This window comes from Aotus nancymaae, unplaced genomic scaffold (assembly GCF_030222135.1).
Source record: "Aotus nancymaae isolate 86718 unplaced genomic scaffold, 86718_ANA_hifiasm-v0.15.2.pri h1tg000011l, whole genome shotgun sequence".
NCBI lineage: Eukaryota > Metazoa > Chordata > Mammalia > Primates > Aotidae > Aotus > Aotus nancymaae.
In genome coordinates, this window is record NW_026988422.1 from 20604029 (window position 1) to 20621643 (window position 17615).

General features: G+C 37.7%; 1 pseudogene; it reads left to right on the forward strand.

Moving 5' to 3' along the window:
- Positions 1–7879: 7879 nt before the first annotated feature.
- Positions 7880–16940, forward strand: LOC105725019 (MICOS complex subunit MIC26-like; annotated as a pseudogene).
- Positions 16941–17615: the final 675 nt, after the last annotated feature.

Here is a 17615-nt window from a genome sequence, read left to right on the forward strand (position 1 = left end):
CAGGTCATGGACTTGCTTAGGATCCATCACCCATTTTTTCCTTCTGATTCTCCTTTTTGGAATGGAAATACCTCTCCTGTGCCTCTCCCACAGTAGTATTTTGGAAGCACATAGTGTGGCTGGTTTCACAGGCTCATAGCTGGAGAATAATTTTGCCTCAGGGCAAGTCATATCTTGAGTCTCACCCATACTTCATTTAGATAATAAATATTTATGATACTTTGAACTTTAGAGTTGATGTGGGAATTAGTTTTTTGGTATTGTTAGTATAGAATGAACATATTTTGCATGCAAGAAGAACATGAATTCTACCTGGGATAGAATGCTATGGATTAATATGTGTCCCTGAAAATGCATATGTTGAAGCTATAACCCCCTAGTATGGTATTTGGAGACAGGACCTTTAGGAGAGAATTAGGTTTAGATAAGGTAATGAGGGCAGAACCCTCATGATGGGATTATTGCTTTTATGAGAAGAGACACCACAGTGCTTATCTTCTCCTTCCTCTCTCCCTCTGCCTTTTTCCTTCTCTCTCTCTTTCTTTCTCCCTCTCTTTTTCCACCTTCAATGTGAAGACACAGTGAGAAGGTGGCCATCTAGATGCCAGGAAGAGAACTCTCAATCAAAACTAACCATGCTGGCACCTGATCTTGGAGTTAGTTACAACCTCTAGAACTGTGAGAAGAGAAATTTCTGCTATTTAAACTATCCCATCTATGGTATTTTGTTATAATAGCCTGAGCTAACACACTTACTCTGTTCAAAGGGTAAATGCCAGTATTGAAAATTTCAAGAGAACTTCCATAATAAAAACGATATAGCAGATTTGAGGAAAATAGAAATTCCTGAATTTAAAAATACAGTAGCAAAAGTGAGAAACTCAGTGAATCTCTCCTCAGAGATATTTAGAAAGAAGCACAAAAAGATGATAAAAGGATAGAAATTACAGAAGAGAGAGAAGGATAGATTGAGGATAACTTAATGATTTAGAAAAGGAGGAAGAGTGAGTAGGCATGGACCACTAACTGAAAAATTTTGATTACTAAAGGAAGGAATAATTTGTTGATTAGAGGTTATGTGGAACCTGAATTTTCCAAAACAATAAAAGACTTAGTTTTAAAGAAGTCTTCTCAACCCTAAGCAGAATAAATAAAAAGAAACCCATACCTGATGGATCCAAGATGGCCGATTAGGAGCAGCTCAGGATTGCAGCTCCCAGCGAAAGCGCGGAGGGTGAGTGGACGCCGAATTTCCAGACGGATTTTTACTGCCCACAGACCAGGAGATTCCCAGGTAGAGGAGCCCCATGGGTCACCAGTGCAGCTGTTTTGGCTGGCACGGCTGTTTTGGCTAGATGCGGTGGTTCTCTGCAAAAAATACACAGGTCCAGGCACCATTTTAGCTGGCAATTGGAGCTCCTGGGAGACAGAGTCGCCCATTCAACTGATAAAAAAGGGGACTGAAACGGAACCAGGCCAAGAGATTCCCGGGCAAAAAAGCACCACAAATCTCAGCATGGCTGTTTTAGCTGTTGCAGTGGGTCACCGCATGGGAAATCACACAGATCCCGGTGTCTTTTCAACAGGCAACTGGAACACCTGGGAGACACAGTCACCCGTTCAACTTAAAAAAAAAAAAAAAAAAAAAAGGCTCTGAGGCAGGGAGCCAGGTGATCAGGCTTAGCTGGTCCCACCCCCACAAAAAAACAGCAATTGGAAACGCTCTGTATTGAGAGTTTCACAGCAAGCACAGCTGAACCCAGGACGGTCCAGCTCTGTGGGGGAGGGGCGTCCAACATTACCGAGGCAGTCCACTACAGAGGTAGTCCGACATTGCTGAGGCAGCCCACCATTGCCGAGGCAGCCCACCATTACAGAGAGTCTACCATTATAGAGGTGGGCCGCCATTGCTGAGGCAGTTCTAACTATACGCGTATAAACAGGACTGCAGGGAAGTTCACACCGCAGCTGGATGGAGCCCACAGCAGCTCAGCAAAGCTTCTGCAGGCAGACAGTGACTAGCCTGCCTCCTTGCTGGGCAGGGCAGCTCTGAAAAAAAGGCAGCACCACAACAGAAACTCATAAAGCAAGCCCTAACTCCCCAGGACAGACCACCTGGGGAAAAAAAAGGCGGGGCTTTATGAGTTCTGCTGCAGCAGACTTAAACGTGCCTGCCAGTCAGCTCTGAATGAACAACAGAGCTCACAGCTCAGCATCTGAGCTCCTATAAAGGACAGATTGTCTCCTCAAGAAGCTCCCTGACCCCCATATATCCAAAGAGTGACCTTATAAAGGAGAACATAGACTAACATCTGGTGGGTAGCCTTCTGGGACAAAGATAGCAGAAGAAGAAACTGGCAGCAACCCTTACTGTTCTGCAGCCGCTGCAGGTGATCCCCAGGCAAGCAGGGCCTGGAGTGGACCTCAGCAGTCCTACAGCAGAGAGGTCTGAATGTTAGAAGGAAGACTAAGAAACAGAAAGAAATAACTTCATCATCAACAAACTGGACATCCACTCAGAGACCCAATTTGAAAGTCAACAACTACAAAGATGACAGGTGGATAAATCCACAAAGATGGGAAGAAACCAGCACAAAAAGGATGAAAACACCCAGAACCAGAATGCTTCTCCTCCTACAAGGGATCACAACTCCTCACCAGCAAGGGAACAAGGCTGAATGTAGAATGAGTATGATGAATTGACAGAATCAGGCTTCAAAAAGTGGGTAATAAGAAACTTCCCTGAGCGAGGGCCGGGCACAGTGGCTCATGCCTGTAATCCCAGCACTTTGGGAGGCCGAGGCGGGTGGATCACGAGGTCAAGAGATCGAGACCATCCTGGTCAACATGGTGAAACCCCGTCTCTACTAAAAATACAAAACATTAGCTGGGCATGGTGGCGCATGCCTGTAATCCCAGCTACTCAGGAGGCTGAGGCAGGAGAATTGCCTGAACCCAGGAGGCGGAGGTTGCGGTGAGCCGAGATCGTGCCATTGCACTCCAGTCTGGGTAACAAGAGCAAAACTCCATCTCAAAAAAAAAAAAAAAAAAAGAAACTTCCCTGAGCTAAAAGAACATGTTCTAACACAATGCAAAGAAACTAAGAACCTTGAAAAAAGATTTGACAAAATGCTAACGAGAATAAACAACTAAGAGAGGAATATAAGTGAATTGATGGAGCTGAAAAACACAACACGAGAACTTTGCGAAGCATACACAAGTTTCAACAGCCGAACTGACCAGGCAGAAGAAAGGATATCAGAGGTCGAAGATCAACTCAATGAAATAAAACGAGAAGGTAAGATTAGAGAAAAAAGGGTAAAAAGGAATGAACAAAGTCTCCAAGAAATATGGGACTATGTGAAAAGACCTAATCTACATTTGACAGGTGTACCTCAATGTGATGGAGAAAATGAATCCAAGCTGGAAAATACTCTTCAGGATATTATATAGGAAAACTTCCCCAACTTAGCAAGGCAGGATAATATACAAGTCCAGAAAATACAGAGAACACCACAAAGATATTCCTCAAGAAGAGCAACCCCAAGGCACATAATCGTCAGATTCACCAGGGTTGAAATGAAGGAGAAAATGCTAAAGGCAGCCAGAAAGAAAGGTTGGGTAACCCACAAAGGGAAGCCCATCAGACTCACAGCAGATCTCTCAGCAGAAACCCTACAAGCCAGAAGAGAGTGGGGGCCAATATTCAATATCCTTAAAGAGAAGAACTTTCAACCCAGAATTTCATATCCAGCCAAACTAAGCTTCATAAGTGAAGGAAAAATAAAATCCTTTACAAACAAGCAAGTACTCAGAGATTTCATCACCACCAGGCCTGCTTTACAAGAGCTCCTCAAAGAGGCACTACACATAGAAAGGAACAACCAGTACCAGCCACTCCAAAAACATACCAAATGGTAAAGAGCATCAACACAATGAAGAAACTGCATCAGCTAATGGGCATAACAGCCAGCTAGCATCAAAATGGCAGTATCAAATTCACACATAACAATATTAACCCTAAATGTAAATAGGCTAAACACCCCAATCAAAAGACACAGACTGGCAAATTGGAAAAAAAGCCAAAACTCATCGGTGTGCTGTATCCAGGAAACCCATCTCACATCCAAGGATACACAAAGGCTCAAAATAAAGGGATGGAGGAAGATTTACCAAGCAAATGGAGAACAAAAAAAAGCAGGAGTTGCAATTCTCATCTCTGATAAAATAGACTTTAAACCAACAAAGATCAAAAGAGACAAAGAAGGACATTACATAATGGTAAAAGGATCAATGAAACAAGAAGAGCTAATGATCTTAAATATATATGCACTCAATACAGGAGCACCCAATACATAAGGCAAGTTCTTACAAATAACTTACAAAGAGACTTAGACTCCCACACAATAATAGTGGGAGACTTTAACACCCCATTGTCAATATTAGACAGATCAACGAGACAGAAAATTAACAAGGATATCCAGGACTTGAACTCAGACCCGGACCAAGCAAACCTAATAGACATTTACAGAACTCTCCACCCCAAATCCACAGAATATACATTCTTCTCAGCACCACATCACACCTACTCTAAAATTGACCACATAATTGGAAGTAAATCACTCTTCAGCAAATGCAAAAGAACGGAAACCATAACAAACAGTCTCTCAGACCACAGTGCAATCAAGTTAGAACTCAGAATTCAGAAACCAACTCAGAACCGCACAGCTTCATGGAAACTGAACAACTTTCTCTTGAATGTTGACTGGATAAACAATGAAATGAAGGAAGAAATGAAGATGTTCTTCGAAACCAACGAGAACAAAGATACCACATACCAGAATCTCTGGGACACATTTAAAGCAGTCTCTCGAGGAAAATATATAGCAATAAGTGCCCACATGAAAAGCAAGGAGAGATCTAAAATTGACACCCTATCGTCAAAATTGAAAGAGCCAGAGGAGCAAGATCAAAAAAACTCAAAACCTAGCAGAAGACAAGAAATAGCTAAGATCAGAGCAGAACTGAAGGATATAGAGACACAAAAAACCCTTCAAAAAATCAATAAATCCAGGAGCTGGTTTTTTGAAAAGATCAATAAAATAGACAGACCACTAGCCAGATTAATTAAAAAGAAAAGGGAGAAGAATCAAATAGATGCAATAAAAAACGATAAAGGGGTTATCACCACAGATTCCACAGAAATACAAACCATCATCAGAGATTATTACAAACAACTCTATACACATAAACTAGTAAACCCGGAAGAAATGGATAAATTCCTGGACAGTTGCCTCCTCCCAAGCCTAAACCAGGAAGAAGTTGAAACCCTGAATAGACCAATAACAAGCTCTGAAGTTGAGGCAGCAATTAAGAGCCTTCCACCCAAAAAAAGCCCAGGTCCAGATGAGTTCACAGCCGAATTCTACCAGACATACAAAGAGGAGCTGGTACCATTCCTTCTGAATCGATTCCAAATAATCGAAAAAGAGGGAATCCTTCCCAAATCATTTTATGAGACCAACATCATCCTGCTACCAAAACCCGGCAGAGACTCAACAAGAAAAGAAAACTACAGGCCAATATCCATGATGAACATGCAAAAATCTTCAATAAAATACTGGCAAGCCGATTACAACAGCACATCAAAAAGCTTATCCACCATGATCAAGTAGGATTCATCCCAGGGATGCAAGGCTGGTTCAGCATACGCAAGTCTATAAACATAATTCACCACATAAACAGAACCAAAGACAAAAACCACGTGATTATCTCAATTGATGCAGAGAAGGCCTTTGACAAAATTCAACAGCCTTTTATGCTAAAAGCCCTCAATAAACTAGGTATTGACGGAACATATCTCAAAACAATAAAAGCTATTTATGACAAACCAACAGCCAATATCATATTGAATGGGCAAAAACTGGAAGCATTCCCTTTGAAATCTGGCACTAGACAAGGATGCCCTCTCTCACCACTCCTATTCAATATAGTACTGGAAGTTCTAGCCAGAGCAATCAGGCAAGAAAAAGAAATTACGGGTATTTAAATAGGAAAGGAGGAAGTCAAATTGTCTCTATTTGCAGACAACATGATTGTATATCTAGAAGACCCCATTGTCTCAGCCCAAAACCTCCTGAAACTAATAAGCAACTTCAGCAAAATCTCAGGATACAAAATCAATGTGCAAAAATCACAGGCATTTCTATACACCAATAACAGACCTAAAGAGAGCCAAATCAAGAACGAACTGCCACTCACAATTGCTACAAAGAGAATAAAATACCTAGGAATACAACTAACAAGGAACGTAAAGGACCTCTTCAAGGAGAACTACAAACCACTGCTCAACGAAATAAGAGAGGACACAAACAGATGGGGAAACATTCCATGTTCACGGTTAGGAAGAATCAGTATTGTGAAAATGGCCATATTGCCCAAAGTAATCTACAGATTCAACGCTATACCCATCAAGCTACCAATGACCTTCTTCACAGAACTGGAAAAAAACCACCTTAAACTTCATATGGAACCAAAAGAGGGCCTGCATAGCCAAGTCAATTCTAAGCAAAAAGAACAAAGCGGGAGGCATCACACTACCGGACATCAAACTCTACTACAAGGCTACAGTAATCAAAACAGCATGGTACTGGTACCAAAACAGAGATGTAGACCAATGGAACAGAACAGAGGCCTCGGAGGCAACACCACACATCTACAACCATCTGATCTTTGACAAACCTGACAAAAACAAGCAATGGGGAAAGGAGTCTCCGTTTAATAAATGGTGTTGGGAAAACTGGCTAGCCATGTGCAGAAAGCAGAAACTGGACCCCTTTCTGACAGCTTACACTAAAATTAACTCGAGATGGCTTAAAGACAAACATAAGACCTAATACCATAAAAAGCCTACAAGAAAACCTAGGCAAAACCATTCAGAACATAGATATAGGCAAGGACTTCATGACCAAAACACCAGAAGCATTGGCAACAAAAGTCAAAATAGACAAATGGGATGTAATCAAACTCCACAGCTTCTGCACAGCAAAAGAAACAGTCATTAGAGTCAATCGGCAACCAACAGAATGGGAAAAAATTTTTGCAATCTACCCATCTGACAAAGGGCTGATATCCGGAATCAACAAAGAACTAAATCAGATTTACAAGAAAAAAACAAGCCCATTCAAAAGTGGGCGAAGGATATGAACAGATACTTTACAAAAGAAGACATACATGAGGCTAACAAACATGAAAAAATGCTCATCATCACTGGTCATTAGAGAAATGCAAATCAAAACTACATTGAGATACCATCTCACGCCAATTAGAATGGCGATCATTAAAAAATCTGGAGACAACAGATGCTGGAGAGGATATGGAGAAATAGGAACACTTCTACACTGTTGGTGGCAGTGTAAATTAGTTCAACCATTGTGGAAGACAGTGTGGCAATTCCTCAAGGACCTAGAAATAGAAATTCCATTTCACCCAGCAATCCCATTACTGGGTATATATCCAAAGGATTATAAATCATTCTGCTATAAGGACACATGCACACGAATGTTCATTGCAGCACTGTTTACAATAGCAAGGACCTGGTACCAACCCAAATGCCCATCGATGATAGACTGGACAGGGAAAATGTGGCACATATACACCATGGAATACTATGTAGCCATAAAAAACGATGAATTCGTGTCCTTTGTAGGGACATGGTTGAACCTGGAAACCATCATTCTCAGCAAACTGACACAAGAACCGAAAATCAAACACCGCATGTTCTCACTCATAGGTGGGTGTTGAGCAGTGAGAACACATGGACACAGGGAGGGGAGCATCACACACTGGGGTCTGTGGAGGGGGGAAGAGGGGAGGGGACAGCGGGGACTGGGGAGTTGGGGAGAGATAGCATGGGGAGAAATGACAGATATAGTTGATTGGGAGGAAGGCAGCAAATCACACTGCCATGTGTGTACCTATGCAACAGTCTTGCATGTTCTTCACATGTACCCCAAAGTCTAAAATGCAATAAAAATAAAGTAATAGAGCATTGTCATTAAAAAAAAAGGAACCCATTCCTAAATACATCTTAGACTGCTGAAAGCCAAAAAGAAAATGAAAAACCTTTAAAAGCATTAAGAAAAAAAGATGAATTACTTTCAGAAGAGCAATAATTAAGCTGACAGTTGACTTCTCATTAGAAACAATGAAGGCCAAAAAGATGGAATGATATGTCCAATATTTGAAATTGTAAAATAGAGTAGGATTCTATGCAAACATATTGTTCGTGTAAAGATATTCTTCAAGAATAACAATGAAAGCCATTTTCAGACAAATGAAAGTAATAAAATTTGTCCCTAGGTGATCTGCAACACAATAAATTATTAAAGGGTGCTTTTTAAGCAGAAGAAAATTATCACAGTTGGCACGTTGGAAATAAATTTAAGGATAAGTATGTGGATTGGCTTATTGACTGCAGAAAGCAACAATTATAAGAAACAGCAATCATAGGAGCAGAACAGTTATAAAACAAAAGAGTCATATATAAGTCAGAAGAGCGTTAAATGGATTAAATTGTTCTAAGGCAGTTGCATTGTCTAGGAGGAGGATAAAAGTGTAAGTTGACATTGATAAACTCAATGATTTGTGATAACTCAAGGATACATTTTGTAACCTCTTGGGTAACTCCTAAAGGATAGTAAAGAGATAGATTACATCTAAACTAACAGAAGAAAATGGGATTAAATTTTCAAAATACTCAATAGAAAAAGAGGGTATAAAGGAGAAAAAAGGAAACAGAACTAATAGAAAGCACTGAGTAAAATGGTAGGTGTAAGCCAAAATTTATCATTGAGTACATTAAATGTAAGTAGACAAAATATTCCAAATAAAGTCAGAATTTACCAGACTGAATAAAAATCATACTAAATTATATGTTGCTTGCCAAGAAGCCTATACAAACTCTAAATATACAAAATGGTTGTAAGTTAAAAGATTGAAACAGATACCATGAAAACACCACCCATAGAAAAGCAGATATAACAATATTCATATCAAAGAAAACTTTAAGGCAGAAAGTATTAGAGAAAAAGAGGGACATGTCATAAAGTTCTAATTTATTGGGAAGATATAATGTCACAATTTAAATATACTTAATACCATGGCCTCACCCTAAATGTAGCAAAATTTAACACAACTGCCTGGAGAAATAGACAAATCCACAATAATTCTGGGAAATTTTAATCTTTATCAAGAACTAACAAGCAAGCAGAGAGAAAAAAAATTTTAGAAATTGATTTGGCCAGGTGCAGTGCTTATGCCTATAATCCTAGCAATTTGGGAGGCTGAGACAGGTGGATCAGTTCAGCTCAGGAGTTTGCAACCAGCCTGGACAACATGGTGAAATACTGTTTCTACAAAAAAATACAAAAAAAAAAAAATTAGCCAGGCATGGTGGTGTGTGCCTGCAGTCCCAGCTACTCAGGAGGCTCAGGCAGGAGGATTTCTTGAGCCCAGGAGGCAAAGGTTGCAGTGAGCTGAGATCATGCCACTGCACCCTAGCCTGAGTGACAGAGCAAGACCTTTTATTATTATTGTCTCAATAATAATAAAATTAAAACAGAATATTTTAGATACATAATTTTTTAAAACTTGGCCTAATGGACATTTGTAGAATATACACCCAACAACTACAGAATGCATATTCTTGCCAAGGGCAGAGAGACATTACCAGGGGAAAGAGAAACCAGAAGTGCTTTTATAGTCTGTATGGGCTAGCATGATGGATTGGGGTGCAGTGGAGCACCCAGGATAAGGCCAAATTTTCCCATACAAGGTTAGATTTAGGTTTTCGGTAGATAGCCTTTCTCTGGTTGAGAAATGTTTGAATCTATCATGTTATTGACCAGTTATGTCAGTAATAAAATTCACTGAGTTCCATGGACTTACCCATTGCCACTTCGATAATTTTTTGGGGGTTTTTTTTGTGTGTGTGTGTGGGTGGGTTTTTGGTGTGTGTGGTGTTTGGTTGGTTGGTTGGTTTTTGGTCAGAAAGAGAAGATGAATATTCTGACTTGCACCGTCACACTGACATTCAGTAGTTCAGAGTGGTAAAGCTTCAGTGTGATTTTTTTCCAGCTCAGGGCCAAGATTGAGATTTTTCTAGTAAGAAAACCATCCTCAGCCACTATTACAGAACACTGAATGGCTTTGGAAATTGGCTATTGCTGCAGACAGTAGTATTCCATAAGCTTCCATTACCCCTTCCCAATCACAACCCTCTCTTTACCTCCTAAAAGTAAGTAATTACTATTCTGATTTTTATTTTATCTTTACAGTAGTCACTTCTTGTTTTTTGTTATACCTTAACTTTCCAAGTATGCATTCCTAAACACTATAATTCAATGCTGTTGGTTTTGAACTTTAAATAAATAAACTCATACTGTAGATTATTTTTGGATTTGGCTTCTTATGGTACTTAATATATTTGTGAGATTCATCCATGTTGTTATATTTAGTTCGACTTCGTTGTAATTGCTGTAGAGTAAGGAATGTTAAACTATTTCTGAAAAGTTAGTAATACAAAATAATATGAAAGTATAAAACTCATTGGTAAAAGTAAGTACACAGTCAAATTCAGAATATTCTAATACTGTAATGATGGTGTATAAGTCACTTTTGTCTTTAGTATGAAGGTTGAAAGAATGAAGGTTGAAAGACAAAACTATTAAAAATAATACCTACAATAATTTGCTAAGGGATACACAACATAAAAAGATGTAAATTGTGAAACTGAAAACACAGATGTTGAGGAGGGTGGATGAAAACTGTAGAGTTTTTCATGCAATCAAATTTAAATTGTTACCAGTTAACTGTAAGGTGTTTTATATATTCCTCATGGTAAGTACAAAGCAAAAACCTCTATTAAATACACAAAAGGTGAAAAGTAAGAAATCAAAGCATAGCACTAGAGAAAATCACCTAATTACAAAGAAATACAGGAAGAGAGGGAGAAAGGAACAAGGACCTACAAAACAACCATAAAACAATGAAACAAATGATAGTTGTAAGTCTTTATTCAGTAATTACCTTGAATGTAATTAGATTACATTCTCCAATGCAAAGACATAGAGTGGCTGAGTGGATAAAAATAAAGGAGACCTATCTATATCCAGCCTATGAGAAACTCACTTCACAGTTTAAGGACTATGAACAAATGAAAAAAGTGAACGAATGAAAAAAATATACTCAATGCAAATGGAAACCAAAATAGAACGTGTAGCTATACTTATATCAGATAAAATAGGTTTTAAGTAAAAAACTATAAAATGAGACCAAAAAGGTCATTGTATGATGATAAAGGGGTCAATTCATCAAGAGGCTTTAACAAGTATAAATATATGTACACTCAACATTGGTATACTAAATATATAAAGCAAATATTAATAGATATAAAGGGAAAGCTAGACTATAATACAGTAATAGTAGGGACCTCCAATATCCCACTTTCAGCAATGAACAGAACATCTAGACAAAAAAAATCAATAAAGAAACATCAGACTTAACCTATACCAGGCCAGGCATGGTGGCTTAAATCCCAGGACTTTGGGAGGCAGAGGCAGGCAGATCACTTGAGGTCAGGAGTTAGAGACCAGCCTGGCCAACATGGTGAAACCCCATTTCTACTAAAAATACAAAAAATAGCAAGATGTGGTGCCTCATGCCTGTAGTCCCAGCTACTTGGAAGGCTGAGGCAGGAGAATCTCTTGAACCTGGGAGGCAGAGGTTGCAGTGAGCCAAGATGGTGTCACTGTACTCTAGCCTGGCCGACAGAGTAAGACTCTGTCTAAAAAAAAAAAAAAAGACTATACATTCCATCCAGCAGCAGCAGAATACACATTCTTCTCAAATACACACAGAACATTCTCCAGAACTGATGACATGTTAGGCCACTAAACAAACCTAACAAACTTAAGAAGATTGAAATTATAGCCAGTATTTTATTTTTAAACCACAGTGGTATATAAAATAGAAATCAGTAACAGGAAGGATTTCAGAAAATGCACAATTACATGGAAATTAAACAACATGGTCCTGAACAACAAGGAGTCAAAGAAGAAATGAAAAGGGAAATTTAAAAAAATACCTTGAGGCAAATGAAAATGGAAACACAAGACATAGTTATGGGATGCAACAAAAGCAGTTCTAAGAGGAAAATTTATATCAATAAGTGCCTACATTGAAAAAGAAGAAAGATTTAAAGTAAACAACCTAACATTACACCTCAAGGAACTAAAAACAGAACAAACTAAGCCCAAAATTAGTGGAAAGAAAAAAATAATAAAGATTAGACTATCCAGAAATAAATGAAATAGAGACCAGAAAAATAATAGAAAAGATCAACAAAACTGAAAGTTTATATTTTGAAAAGATAAAATTGACAAACCTTTAACTAGACAACTTAAGGACAAAGAGAGAAGACTCAAAATCAGAAATGAAAGAGGAGACATTACAGCTGATGCTACAAAAATGAAAAAGAGACTACTATAAACAATTATACCCCAACAATTTGGACAATCTAGATGAAATGGATAAATGTCTAGATACATGCAGTCTCTCAAGATTGAACCATGAAGAAATAGAAAATCAGAATACAATAATAAGTAAGGAGATTGAATCAGTAATAAAAAGACTCTCATCAAAGAAAATCTGAGGCAGGAACCAACGGCTTCACTGCTGAATACTACCAAACATTTAAATTTCAAACTCCTCCTAAAAAATTGAAGAGGAGGGAATACTTCCAAACTCATTTTACAAGGTTAGCATTACTCTTATTTCAAAACTAGACAAGGATACTACAAGAAAGAAAAATTACAGGCCAATTTTCTTGATTAACATAGATGCAAAAATTCTCAAAAAAAAAAAAAAAAGTAACCAAATTCAACAAATTAAAAGGATCTTTCACCATGATCAAGTGGGATTTATCCTAGAGATGTAAGAATGGCTCAACATACACGAATCTATAAATGTGATATACCATATTAACAGAATGAAGGACAAAAATCATATTATCATATCAATAGATTCAGGAAAAAAACATTAGACAAATTCAGTATCCTTTCATTAAAAAAAAAAAAAAAAACTATTAACAAATTTCTTATAGAACAAATTGTACCTCAACATAATAAAGTCTGTATATGGCAAACCCACAACTAACATCATTCTCAACAGTAAAAGGTTGAAGCCTTTTTCTCTAAGATCAGAAACAGACAAGGATGGCCCACTCTTGATACTTCTATTCAACATAGTACTGGAAGTCTCAGTCAGCACAGTTGGGCAAGAGAAAGAAATAAAAGGCACCCGAATTGGAAAGAAAGAAGTTAAATTTTTTTTCTTTGCAGGTGACATGGCCTTATATATAGAAAACCCTAAAGACTCCAACAAAAAACTAATAGAAATAATTAAGTTACAGGTACAAAGTCAACATATGAAAATCAGTAGCATTTCTATACATGAACAACAAACTATCCAAAAAAGAAATCAAGAAAACAATCCCATTTGTAACAGCTACAAGGAAAAAATAAAATCTTAGGAGTAAATTGAATCAAGGAGACCTGTACATTGAAAACTATCAAACACTGATGAAAGAAATTGAAGAAGACTCAATTAAATGAAAAGATACCCTGTGTTCATGGACTGGAAGAATTAATATTGTTTAAATATCCATGCTACTTAAAGCAATCTACAGATTCAATGCAATATTTATCAAAATTCCAGTGATATTTTTCACAGAAATCGAAAAGGCAATCCTAAAATTTATATAGAACCACAAAAGACTCCAAATAGCCAAAGCAATCTTGAAGCAAAAAGAACACAGCCATCACACTACCTGACTGAAAAATCTACTGCAAAGCTATGCTAATCAAAACAGCATGGTACTACACACATAGACTAATGGAACATAGTAGCCCAGAAAGAATCCCACGGATTTGTAGTCAATTGATTTTTTACAGGTGCCAAGAACACACAATGGGGAAAGAACAGTCTTTTCAATAAATGATGCTGAGAAAATTGAATATCTACATACAGAAGAATGAAATTAGAACATTTTCTCCACCATATTTAAAACCCAACTTAAGATGGATTAAATACTTAATCATAAGACCTGATACTGTAAAACTTCCAGAAGAAAACATAAGGGAAAAGCTCCTGACATTGGTCTGGATGATCTTTAGGATATAACTCAAAAGCACAGGCAATAAAAGTGAAAATAGACAAAAGAGATTACATCAAACTAAAAAGTTTCAGCACAGCAATAAACAACAGAGTGAAGAGACAATCTACTAAGTGGGAGAAAACATTTACAAACCATTCATCTGGTAAGAGGTTGATATTCAAAATATGTGAGGAACTCAATAGCAAGAAAATAACCCAATTAAAAAATGTGCAAAGGACCTAAATAGACATTTCTCAAAATAAGACACATACATATGGCCAACAGATACGTGAAAAAATGCCCAACAGTAATCGTTTGAGAAATGCAAATGAAAGTCACAATGAGATATCACCTCATACTGTTAGAACGGCTGTTATCAAAAAGACAAAACGTAAGTGTTGAGGAGAATGTGAAGAAAAGAAAATCCTTGCACATTGGTGGTAGGAAAGTAAATTAGTACAGCCATTGTGGAAAACATTATGGAGGTGCCTCAAAAAATCAAAAATAGAACTACCATATGATCCAGCAATTCGACAACTGGGTATATATCCAAAGGAAATGAAATCAGTGTGTGAAAGAGATATCTACACTCCCATATTCATTGCAGCATTAATCACAATAGCCAAGATTAGAAATCAACCTAAGTATCCATCAACAGATTAATAGATAATGAAAATATAACATGCACACAATTGAATACTATTCAGCCTTAAAAAAAAAAAAAAAAGGAAGGAAATCCCATCATTTGGAGCAACATATCTGAACCTGGAGAGCATTATGCTAAGTGAAATAAGCCAGGCAGAGAAATACCAGCATAATGCCATGAACCAGGCATAATGCATCCATACACATACACATACACTATCACTTACATGTAGAATAGAAAAAAGTTGAACTCAATAAAGAGTAGAATGTTGGTTGCCAGAAGCTAGTGTGGTGGGAAGATGTTGGTCAAAAATTTAAGTTAGGAAGAATAAGTTCAAGGGATGCATTGTACAACAGTGGTGACTATATTTAATAACAATGTATTATATTTTGAAAATAGCTAAGAGCGATTTTAAGCACCGTTTCCACAAAAAAGGAAAAGAATATGAAGTAGCACATGTTAATTAGCTTGACGAGCCATTCTACAATGTGTGCATATTTTAAACCATCATGCTATGCCTGAAAAATATAATCTTTTGTCAGTTAAAAGTAAATAAATGGGGCCCTGCCAGAGCCACCACTGCCAGCAACATGTTCAAGGTAATTCAGAGGTCCATGGGACCAGCTGGCCTGAGCTTGCTTACCTTCAAAGTCTGTATTGCACAAAAAAAGGACTCGGCTCCCAAAATTTCCGTGAAGGTTGATTAGCTTTCACTCTACTCAGTTCCCGAGGTCAATCGAAGTATGTGGAGGAGTCAAGGAGCCCGCTTGAAGAAAGCATCTCACAGCTCCGACACTACTGCAAGCCATACACAAGCTGGTGTCAGCAAATGTACTCCCAAAATAAGCCCAAGATGCAAAGTTTGGTTCAATGGGGGTTAGACAGCTATGACTATCTCTAAAATGCACTTCCTGGATTTTTTCTGAGACTTGGTGTTATAGTTTTGCTGGCCTTATTGAACTCCTTTTGGCTAGAGGTTCAAAAATAAAAAAGCTAGTGTATCCACCTGGTTTTATGGGATTAGCTGCCTCCCTCTATTATCTACAACAAGCCATTGTGTTTGCCCAGGTCAGTGGGGAGAGACTATGACTGGGGTTTACAGGGATACTAGACCAGACTTCTGTTATCTTGGGTGATATCATCCTACAAGCAAACTAATCTGAAACTCTTTCACCTAGAAATAACATACAAGCCCTAGAACTCCTCGTTCTCATGTTGCTATTTATATACAAAATTAAAACCCAAGTTAAAAAAAATGTTCCACACAAATGTTCCACAGATAACTGCTCTTCAGGACATTCATAAGCAGGCCTGCTCCTGGTATTTGCAAGACCCAGGTCAAGAGGATGAATTGATGCATCATATCATATGAAACTACATAAAATAGTAAATCAGGCTAACATACTGTTAGATAAAATTTATTCTACCCACCTGTATCTTTGAGATGATAACATTGAAAATAAGTAAGCAGCTATGGGCTTTATGTAATTGAAAGATGGCATGAATCAAAGATGATAAATTTAGTTATTGTACATGTCTGACTATTCTGTTTATGGTCCATTAATGTTTGGGTAAGTAATGAAATAAAGACATACATGGTTTTTTAAAAGTTAGAAATACATATGCATGTATACAAACAAACACATATATGTATGTCCATTATGCCTGCAATATACAGAGAATATTTCTGAAAAGGTCAACAAGAAGTTGGTAGGTAGTTGTTGCCAGGCATGGAAACTGGGTACTGGAGGTCACACTGAAGGAAAAGAGACTTAGTTTCCTCATGTTGATATTCTTTTGTATTTTAATTTTTTATGATGTATATATATTATTTTCAATGACAACCCAGTTAATGTACAGATTTTTTTTAAGTGCTAGAGTCTAGAAATTGAGACACTGTGAAGTAAGAAACATCTGCATCCGTAAGGCTTATAAATGGCAGAGCTGGGACATGTGTAGGGCTGTCTGAGTTCAAAGCTAGGGCTCTTTGTCATTGTATCACAGTAATTTTTTGCATGTATTGATCTGATAATGTTTCTAAAAGATGACCTAATCATAAACACTTTTTTTTTTTTTTTTTTTTTTACAGATTGTGATTTTAAAAAAGCAGCAGCAGCAGCAGCTGTATGAGTCATCATAAAGAATTCCAATAGTCTGGACTTCTCCCAAGGTGTGCAGTGCTCATAAGCTTGCCAGTGTGTGATTCATGAGGAAAGAGATTTTCTTTAAACGCTCAATAATTTAAAATGATTTTTAGTAACAATAATTGTCAAATGAAAAAGCTTTATTCTCTTCGGTGTTTCATAGATGCCCTACTTAAAGAGAACATTTTCTTATGTTCCATTTCAATATTTTGTTAACTATGAGGATGTGCTGGCTTGTTGAATCAAACAAAAGGAAATATGGAATATTTTTCCAAACAGTTTTGGTTCACTATTCACAGGACATTGGCATTGTCTACTACAGTTGAAAATGTGCATATTCCATAACTCAGGATTTTATCTCCTAGATATGTATTCCGCAGAAATGCATGAGTATGTGCACCAACAGGCATGACAAGAATAGTGCTATTCACAATAGTCCCAAACCGGAAACCCAAGTGTCTGTCTCCATTGGAACAGAAAACTATACCTTGGTCTGCTTCTACAGTGGCACGTCAACCCACCTTTGGATCTAAGAAGTATGTTCATGCAACAGCCGTAGAGATGGTGCTGTTGAAAGGCAATCTGCCCATCCTGTGTATTGACAAGCATC